The sequence below is a fragment of the Phoca vitulina genome, unplaced genomic scaffold (genome assembly GCF_004348235.1).
Source record: "Phoca vitulina isolate PV1807 unplaced genomic scaffold, GSC_HSeal_1.0 scaffold27, whole genome shotgun sequence".
NCBI classification, from domain to species: Eukaryota; Metazoa; Chordata; class Mammalia; order Carnivora; family Phocidae; genus Phoca; species Phoca vitulina.
In genome coordinates this window covers 13,389,989-13,400,826 of record NW_022589730.1, presented here as the reverse complement: position 1 = coordinate 13,400,826, position 10,838 = coordinate 13,389,989, and the positions used below count along the sequence as shown (strand labels likewise).

At 44.7% G+C, this 10,838-nt stretch overlaps 1 pseudogene; it reads left to right on the top strand.

The window, feature by feature from the left end:
- The first annotated feature begins 3,566 nt into the window (after window positions 1-3,566).
- LOC116643678 lies at window positions 3,567-4,868 on the top strand (annotated as a pseudogene).
- Window positions 4,869-10,838: the final 5,970 nt, after the last annotated feature.

Below are 10,838 nucleotides of genomic sequence, written 5' to 3'. Positions count from 1 at the left end.
AGCCTACACAGAGTGCTGTGCTCGAGCCAGGAAGCAAAACCAGCTCAGGCTCCCGCGCCCAGCCCCAGCCCCCAGCACCTTGCCTTCCTCCGTCTTTGCCCTGCTCCACGCGGATCGGAGCACACTTGGGAAGCTCTGGGATTGCGCAGGGGTGCCTTACTGCACTTCTGCTCAAGGTGGCATCTGATAGTACAGGTAGAATGCTTCTAAAACTGTAAAGTGCTTAACCTGTGAAGGTCCCTGAAGCCAAGGGCTTTCCGCGGTGAGTATGAGAGAGAAGGGCATCCTCCCCTGCCACATGCCCTGCTTCCTCCAGGAAGGCCACGGGATTGGGAAAGGGTCGGGGACAGGGAGAGGAAGGGGTTAGAGCAGAAGCCTAGCAAACTTGCAGTCTTGTTGAAGACTCAAGGGTCCCGATCGAGGAACCCAGAAGTGGTTTGGTGGTGGATAAAGCACGGGCTGCTCGGCGTGTGCCCACGGAATAGGGCATACCAGCTTTGAAGGGGGCACCAGGGCCTGTCTCCGGAGCCCAGACACCCAACCTGTCCCACCCGGTTTCTCTCGATTGCTGTTGTCACAGCACCACCTGCTGGTGAGATCGGACTTTGTTCTTTATCCTTCTCCACTCTTCCGGAAGACCCAAAGTCACTTATCATTTACCTACACCCTGACAGACAGCAACCCCAAGCGCTTATTAAATAGGCAGAGAAGCTGCATTAAACCACGTGATTGCGCCAGTGCCCGCGGGCCTTGTACGGTGGGAAACGGACATGCGGACAGATCGAGAGGTGTAGCCAGAACCCCAGCGCTAATCTGGGAGAGGAAGTCAGGCCCCAACACCTGTCAATCCCCCATTCCCCAGGATGAAAGAAAGAAAAATCCGTAAGAAGTGTCCGATCTTAAAGGACAGCGTCTGAGAATCCGCTCAGTGAGGGCACCGCCTGGTGGGGAAAGAAAGGCCGATTCCCGTTTGTGTTCACGCCCACGTGAGCACGCATCGGAAGACGCAGTGAATTCACGCCACCACATCCAGAGAGACTTTCTGTTAAGTGTGGGGTCTGCCCTACCTGCCTCCCCAGTGATCGAACCAGGTAACGTATGTCGAGCGAGTTGTAGGGAGGAAAGCCTTATGTAAGTGGAAATACTGTCACGGTTATAATTGGGGACACAGCAAAAGTCCCTTTTTAAATTAAGAACTCTCAGCGGAGCAGCTGTTGGGATTCTTACAGGTAGCAGAGAGGAGGTCATGGTAGAGAAAATAGCCTTTTCTCCTTTCTTACCAATGAGTCTCCTTTCTTTTTGTTCATCCTCCAACATAAATTTTCTGCAAATTAGTCTATGCAAACAATTTCACTTCTGTCATTCACCTACCATGAACCTGGTCATATTGCTGCATATTTGAAGATGATTCTAAAGGTCGCCCCCGCATCCCACGCCAAACCGAAATTACAACCAAATTCAGACAGGCTGCTCCCATGGTCATTCTTCAATTTCTAAAGAGGTAGAAGTAAAATTGGCTTTAAACTGAAATTATGACTTTCCAGTCATTACTATTACGTGGGTCTTATTCCAAAAACCATACTTTGCCCTAAATACCAATCTTATCTATTGAAAAAAAGCTAAAATGACAGCAAAAATCATTTTCCCAAATGTTGCACCCCCAGACGCTGACTTTGAGAACTCATTTACAGGCCATTGGCTTCTCTGGGTCTTTAAGAAAACTACTCCACCAGTAACATTTGAAGGTCCTTGGATCAGTTTTCCGTTTAATAGAAATCATGCTGCCAGCCAGCAATAAATCCTGCACACGAAGTAAACTCTTCTATTTGGCCTAGAATACATTTTAAGAATTACTTGGGTATTCCTTGTGCTGGAACATTTCGGTATGTTAAAAATAGCTCCTCAAGATCTCCAGTCCAACCCGACCACATCAGAGGATCCCGAATCCCCTCCTGCACAGACGCACCCGGTCTCCAGCTTGGACAGAGCAAGGTCTCCGGGAGAAGAGCTGAGGGCGGCCCGAGCAGCGTCTGCACGAGAGCGGGAGGAACAGCAGGAGAGACGGACACGGGACGAAGGCGGCACCGGCCGAAGCTGGGAGTGCAGGGGGGATACTCCTGAGGGACCGTGAGCACAGAAGAAAAGCCACAGTTTAAAAGGGCAGCGAAAATAGAAGGGAACCGACCGAGGGCCCTGGTCCCCGGCCCCCTAGCTCCTTGTTAGATGCCCTGGCTGGCCCGTCGCCTCCGTGAGCCGCAGCTCCCTAGCCTCCACCGGCCCCAGCTGTCCCGAGAGGACCCCAGACGGCACACACTGGGACACCCCTGCTCAGCAAGCACAACCGCTCCGACCAGCTCGCCGAGGTGACACGGGCGCAGAGCACACTGCGACACCGCGGTCCCGTGCCACCCAACAGAGGACTGCCCCCGGGACCCCTGGGGCCAATGCCCGGCTCAGCGGCAGCTGCCCTACAGGCAGCCCTGTGCTCAGAGCACTCCAGGAACCACTGGCCCCTGCCCACCTCCGCTCCGGACACCCTGCCAGGGCAGCCCCCGCGCCGAGCGGCCAGGGACCTCCCCAGCCCACGCCTGCCCCAGGTCCAGCCGCCCCGCCAACGCACCCCCTCCCTGCAGAGCCCTGGGGCCACCACAAGGCTGGCGGCTGACTCGCCTGCAGCCTCCAGCCAGGGCCCCCTCGGTGTGGAGAGCCCCGCACCCGCCCCTGCCCCAGGCCACGCCAGCCTCGGTCCCAGCCACCGCACCAGGCTCGCCCCGGCACAGCGTGCTCCACGACCCCCAGCCTGAGATGGCAACAGCTCCAGCCACGGTCCCCGGGCGCACACAGTCTACACGGGGGCCACCCACACAAGATCAATCCTTCATGGAAGGCTTCCACCCCATTCATAGAAGCCAACACAAAGCAACGCAAAGCGAGACCCAAAAATATGCTCCAAACAAAAGGAGACAAAACCTTAGAAAAAGAGCTAAATGAAAGGCAGATAAACAGTCTACCGGATACAGAATTCAAAGTAATGTTCCTGAAAATGCCCACCGGGATGGAGAGGAGAGTGGATGAACTCAGTGAGAACTTCAACAAGTGATAGAAAATATAAAAAATACCAGTCGGGACTGAAGAAAACAGTAACAAGTGAAAAATACACTCGAGGGCATCAACAGGTTAGAAAAATGAAGAATGGATCAACAATCTGGAAGACGGTGATGGAAAGCACCTAAGCTGAACAGAAAAACAAAAATTTAAATGATAGGTTAATGGGACCTCTTGGACAGTATAAAGTGAGAAAACATTCACATTATAAGAAACCCAGAAGGAGAAGAGGGAGAGAAAGGGGCAGAACAATTATTTGAAGACATAATAGCTGAAAAGTTCCCTAACCTGGGGAACAAAACAGACATTCGGGTTCAAGAAACAGAGTTTCAAACAAGATGAACCCAAGGAAGTTCACACTATGACACATACTAATTAAAATATCAAAGATTAAAGATACAGAAAATTTTAAAAGCAGCAAGAGAAGAGACACGGCTGGTGATGTCGGACACGCCAAAGAGATGGATGAAACTGGGCCGAGTTTATCAAGAGGACCATCTTGAAAATCCCAATGACTGAAATGACGACAATCCTCCAAGCCTGGGATTTTCTGTCTGAAAAATCAACTGCAGACCATCAACTTCTGGCAGAGAAAGGAATCTCTTGTTCAGGACTTTGTTCTGCTCTGTGAGGAGAAGAGTGCAAGTCTCCATGATGCAGCCCTATTAGACATCCTTTGTATTCTGCTTGATCAGCACCAGGAAGTTTGGGATGTTTTTCAGATGAGTAAAGGACCAGATAAAGACCTTGACCTTTTTGATATGGAACAATTCAAATGTTCACTTGCGAAAATTCTTCAGAGAGTTTTAGAAAATGTGATGGTCTGCTTCAGAGACGCTGAGGAGAGTGCAATGTGGACTCGAATTGCCTGGGGAACACAGTATAGAAAGCCAAACCAGTACAAACCTGCTTGTGTGGTGCATTATTCCCAGACTCCCCACACCTCCACCTCCTCCACCAGCTGAAGAGTAATACACCCCTTCTGGGTCAGGCACGGACCGTTGCTAGCAAGCACCAGACGATTGTGAAAATGGACCTCAGAAGCTGGAGTCTGGACTCAAGACTACTGTTTTTATTTTTTTTTAAATTTATTTGAGAGAGAGAGAGCAGGAGCAGGGGGAGGCACAGGGTTGGGGGGGAGAGAGAGAGAGAGAGAGAGAGAGAGAGAGAGAGAATCTCAAGCAGGCTCCCTGCTGAGCATGGAGCCTGACTGGGGCTCGATCCCACAGCCCTGAGATCATGACCTGAGCCAAAATTAAGAGTCAGCAGCTCAACCAATTGAACCACCCAGGTGCCCCAAGGCTATTGTTTTTAAACAGTATAATCAGACCTTTGAAACTCATAACTCTACTACACCCCTTCAAGAAAGAACCCTTGAGCTGGATATGCACATGGATTCAAGGATCATTCATGACAACAGAATAGAAAAAGAGTCTGGAGAGTGACTCAAGAAACTCTTGGAGATTATCCTCAACCAAGACTAGAATTTGCACAATATAAGCTTGAAACAAAATTCAGAAGTGACTTAAATGGCGACATCTTGGCTGAGAAAGGAACCCCTCTGGTGCCTAATGAAGTTCTCTAGCCTGCATCTTCCTGAAGCATTGACATCCTTGGCCTCAGCTGGTATAACAGATGTATCACTTTCTCCCTTCCTCACTTGCGTACCCCAGAAGGGAATGAATTATTTTAAAATTAGAGGTAAACAAGATGAATGTGGTTACAACTATATTGCATATGCATTTCAGTTAACCACAAGCTAGATGGCTCCTGTTTATACACTTGTGTTTTAGAAATTAGTTCTTGATATTGACAGTTGAGAAATGTTCAATATAATTGTTGGGACGGATTCTTTCCTCCTACACTGTGCGTCCCTCTCCCCCATATCCTGCAAAGCATAGCAACAGTGTTAGGCTGTTATACATGAATTTCATGGCAATCACAAGCTGAAAACCTATAATAAATACACACAAATTATAGGAAAGAGCCAACAATAACACTAAAAATCACAAGGAAAGAGTAAAAGAAGGAACAGAGAAGAACTAGAAAAACAACCAGAAAACAATTAACAAAATGGCAAGATGTACATACCTACCAATAATTAAGATGTAAATGGTCTAAATGTTCCAATAAAAGACATGGGGTGTTTGAATGGATTAAAAAAGGAAGATGCATCTATAGGCTACTTAGAAGAGACTCACTTCAGACCTAAAGACACATACAGACTGAAAATAAAGAGGGAAAAACATATTCCATGCAAATGGGGGGATAAAAAGATGGGGTAGTAATACATACTTGACAAAGTTCAAAACAAAGACTGTAACAAGAGACACAGTAGGGCATTACAAAATAAAAGGACCAATCCAACTGGAGGATATAACAACAAATATCTATGCACCCAACAATGGAGCACTTAAAGAAAATGTTAACAGATAAAAAGCGAGACATTCACTGTAATACGATAATAGTAAAGGACTTTAACATCCCATGACATCAATCATAGATCATCCAGGCAGAAAGTCAATAAGGAATCCATGTCCTTGAATGGCACCTTAAACTAGGTGGACTTAACAGATATATGTAACACATCCCATCCAAAAAACAGAATACACATTCTATTCAAGTGCACATGGAACATCCTCCAGGATAGCTCACATGTTCAGCCACAAAACAAAGCTCAATAAGTTTAAGATTTAAATCATATTAAGCATCTTTTCTGAATACCTTGGATGAAACTAGAAATCAATTACAAGGAAAAAAATCTGGAAAACCACACACATGTGGCACTAAACAACCAAAGGGTCAATGAAGAAACCAAATAGGAAATTTTAAAAAAACATGGAGATAAATGAAAATGAAAACAACCCAAAATCTTTGGGACGCAGCAAAAGCAGTTCTAAGAGGGAAGTTTATACCAATACAGGTATACCTGGAGAAAAAAAGAATAACCTCAAACAATCTAACCTTACACCAAAAAAAGGACTGGAAAAAGAACAAAGCCTAAAATTAGAAGGAAGAAAATAATAAAGATCAGAGCAGAAATTAAATGAAAGAGACAAAAAATAAAATAAAAATAATAGAAAAGATCAATAGAACCAAGAGCTGGCTCTTTGGAAAGATAAAATTGATAGCCAGACTCACCAAGAAATAAAAGAGGACACAAAATCAGAAATCAAAGAGAAGTAACAACCAACACCACAGAAATACAAAGAACTACAAAAGACTATTTTGAAAACTTACATATCAACAAATTGGATGACCTAGAAGAAATGGATACATTCCAAGAAACACAATCTTTCAAAACAGAATCAGGAAAAATAGAAAATCTGAACAGAATGATTACGTCATGAAATTGAATCAGTAATCAGACAAATCCCAATTAATGAAAGAGCATTCACAGGTGAATCCTACCAAACATTTAAAGAAGAGTTAATACCTATTCTTCTCAAACTATTCCAAAAACTAGAAGAGGAAAGAAATCTTCCAAATACATTCTACAAGGCCAGCATTACCCCCATACCACAACCAAAGACACTACTAAAAAAGGAAACAATAGGCCAATATCCCTGATGAACATCAATTCAAAAATCCTTAACAAAATATTAGTGAACCACATTCACCAATACATTAAAAAGACCATTCGCCACAGTCAGTGGGATTTATTTTGAGGATGCAAGAATGGTTCAATGTCCACAAAAATCAACATGATACACCATATTAACTGAAAGATAAAAATTATGTGACCATCTCAATAGACACCGAAAAAGCACTTGACAAAATTCAACATCCATTCAGGATAAAAACTCTCAACAAAGGCCAAATGTCACAAACCCACAGCTAATATACTCTATGAAGAAAAACAGAGTTTTTCCTCTAAGATCAGAAACAAGACAAGAATGTCCACCCTTGTCACTTCTCAAACAACACTGTAAGTCCTAGCCATAGCAATCAGACAAGGAAAAGAAAGAAAAGGCATACAAATTGGGAAAAAGTAAAACTATTTGCAGATGACATGATACTATATATATATATAGAAAACCCTAAATACTCCATCAAAAAACTACAAAAACTGACAAATGAATTAAGTTACAGGATACAAAATCTACAAAAATATATTGCATTCCTATATACTAATAATGAAGCAGCAGAAAGTGAAATTAAGAAAACAATCCCACTTATAACTGCACCAAAAACAATACATTAGGAATAAACTTAACCAAAGATGTGAAAGACTTGTACTCTGAAAAGTAGAAAGCATTGATGAAAAATTCAAGACAATGCAAATGGAAAGACATTCCATGCTCATGGATTGTTAAAATGTCTGTACTAGCCAAAGCAATTTACATATTTAATGCAATCCCTATCAAAATACCAATCGCATTTTTTTTTTTTTTTTTTTTACAGAACTACAAAAGACAATCCTAAAACATGTATGGAACCACAAAGGATTATGAATAGCCAAAGCAACCTTGATAAAGAAAAACAAAACTGGAGGTATCAGAATTCCAGATTTAAGGTTATACTACAAAGTGGTGGTAATTAAAAGAGTATGATACTAGCATAAAAATAAACACATATATCAATACAATAGGAAACCCAGAAATAAATCCAATTATATGGTCAATTAATATTCAACAAAGGAGGAATGAATATCCAATGCAAAAAAGACAGTCTCTTTAACAAACGGTGTTGGGAAGACCAGATGACCACATGCAAAAGAATGAAACTAGACCTCTTTCTTTCATCATACACAAAAATCAACTCAAAATGGATTAAGGACCTAAATGTGAGACCTTCCAAATTCCATAAAAATTGTTGAAGAGAACACAGCAACATCGGCCATAGCAACATTTTTCTAGGTAGTTTTCCTGAGGCAAAGGAAATAAAAGCAAAAATAAACTATTGGGACTACATCACAATAAAAAGCTTCTGCACAGCAAAGGGAAAAAAAAAAAATCAATAAAACTAAAAGACAATCTACTGAATGGAAGAAGATATTTGCAAAGGACATATCTGACAAAGGATTAGTATCCAAATTATGTGAAGAACTGATATAATTCAACACCCAAAACCAAATAATCCAGTTACAAATGAGCAGCAGAAGAGGGGCACCTGGATAGCTCATTTGTTGGGCATCTGGCTCCTGGTTTCTGCTCAGGTCATGATCTCATGGGTTGTGAAATCCAAGACCTGTGTTGGGCTCCATGTTCAGCAGGGAGTCTGCTCGAGGATTCTCTCCCTCTGCCCCTCCCCCCCAAAGTAAATTAATACTTTTTTTAAAAATGAGAAGATATGAACAGACATTTCTCCAAAGAAGACATCCAGATGGCCAACGGTCACATGAAAAGATATTCAACATCACTCAATCAGGGAAATGCAAATGCAAACACAATGAGATACCACCTCACACCTGTCCAAATGGCTAAAATAAAAAACATGAGAAACAACAAGTGTTGGTGAAGATGTGGAGAAAAAGGAACCCTCTGGCACTGTTGAAGGGAATGCAAACTGGTGTAGCCAATGTGGAAGACAGCATGGAGGTTCCTCAAAAAGTCAAAAATAGAACTACCCTATGACCCAGTAATGGCCCTACTGGGTATTTACCCCCAAAATATAAAAACACTAGTATAAAGGGACACATGCACCCCTATGTTTTTTTGCATTGTTTACAATAACCCAAATATGGAAGCAGCCCAAGTGTCCATCAACAGATGAATGGATAAAGATGATGTGGTATATATACACAATGGAATATTACTCAGCCATCAAAAAGAATGAAATCTTGCCATTTGCAACAACATGGATGGAGCTAGAGAGTATAATGCTAAGTGCAATCAGTCAGAGAAAGACAAATACCATATGATTTCACTCATGTGTGGAATTTAACAAAACAAATGGGCAAAGAAAGAGAAAGAGAGAGAGAGAAGTCAAGAAACAGGCTCCCGACTATAGAGAATACACTGATGGTTACCAGAGGGGAGGTGGGCGGGGGGATGGGGTAACTAGGGGATGGGGGTTAAAGAGTACACTTGGCACGATGAAAAAAAATAAAGTGGGAACTCAAGGGGAAAAAAATTACAGTGTGGGGACTATAATAAAAAAAAAATTGCTCATTGAAACAAGCATCACATCTCTGCCTACCCTAAGTGCAATCAGCCGTACTTTTTCCTGAGGAGCTGAAGCCACCATGTCTCACAGGTAAGTCCCATAGGACTTTTTTCCTAGAAACTTCATTAGGCATGCATTATAATCCTGTGTCCATATAATTTGCATATAATTTTCATGCAAATGTTGTTAGGAATCCTCTACTTTTCCAACTGAAATTTCATTGTGATATTCCTTGCACTACAACATATGGGGTTTTGTCCTCGTTTTACCTCCATGAGCGGCACCTACTCTAAGGGAGAGACCATGCATGTTGGGGAAAGAAAGGGCAGCGAGCAGAAAAAACTGGGCACACGGGTGACAAGAGCCTGCCTTTCCTCTCCATTTCAATGTAGTCCGCGCATCATAAGGCGGCAATGGTCTCAAGAGTGCACCGAATGCCTGCTTCTAGGAAGAACCCAGATGGTCTCGGCGGAGGACATTTTTTTTTTCTTCTTTCCTGCTGGAGCTCCAAAGATGAAGGCTCCTTGATGCCCCTCCTAAGCTGCTGAGCGCCCACTCTGCAGAAGTGTCGGGGGAGCAGAGAGCAGTAAGAGGCCACACGGGTGAGTGAACCACCTCACCATCTACCGCAGAGATGCACAGTACCCAGAATGCAGTGGGGCAGGGGCAAAAGTCACACCAGCCTGAGATCACACAGGGTCAACCCCAGGCTTGAAATGCTCTGTGACCCCCAGCCCTGCAGTGTGGTCACGGAGAACCAGCGCTGGGTGAAGGTCCTCCTGTCCACCAAACTCCTGTCTGTGACTTACCTGAGGGATAATGCTGACTTCCCACCTCCCGTGAGCAAACAAGGGAGAAGGGCCCACATCCCGCTGGCTGCTCCCCATTCCCGTCCAGATCAGCCTCATTCCTGCAGTGGGGAGCCAATAACCATTGCTGCTTCACCCTGGGAGGCTCTCCAGAGCCTGAGCCTCTGCCAAGTGCACTGGGCGCGAGGAGTCAAGGATGAGGAAGATGGCCGCTGGGTCTGCATTCACAGAGCTTTAGAAGACGCAGACTCTCAGGGCAGAAAAGAACCGAAGGACGAATGCCCTTTGCTCTGCCCACGAGACACCATTCAAACCATTTTCCAGCTGTTGGTTTTCTTGGAGCAGCTTGGCATTCCCCAGCCTGGAGATGTACACAGCTGCTCCAGCTGCATCCAGCACACCCACCCGGAGCTCCTCTAGCTCGCCTGCAGTCCTTTTCTGCAACCCATGCCCATGACCATCCCCTAGACCCACACCCCCCTCATTGCTTTAAAGTTTGCACCCCGTGCCCCCACACCAGCACACTGAGGCTGGGCCACACTCCCATTAGCAGTGGAGGCAGGAGACCCTCGGCATCCTGGGCTGAAGATGGGAGGGAGGTTTGAGCAAATCCTTAGAGGTGTCTCCATGTGTCGTCCCCCCCCCCCAGGCTGGGCACGCCTCTTGGCCTCCACTAGAAATTGCTGCCTTGTTACTTGAGCTATGCTTTTGCTAGAGGCATCCTTAAGATCTCCAGGCACATGACCTTGAGGTCTGCCCAGCATGCTACCTTTTTGCATCCTCCTGGGCTGTGGAGCCAGAAAGGCCCTGGTTCGT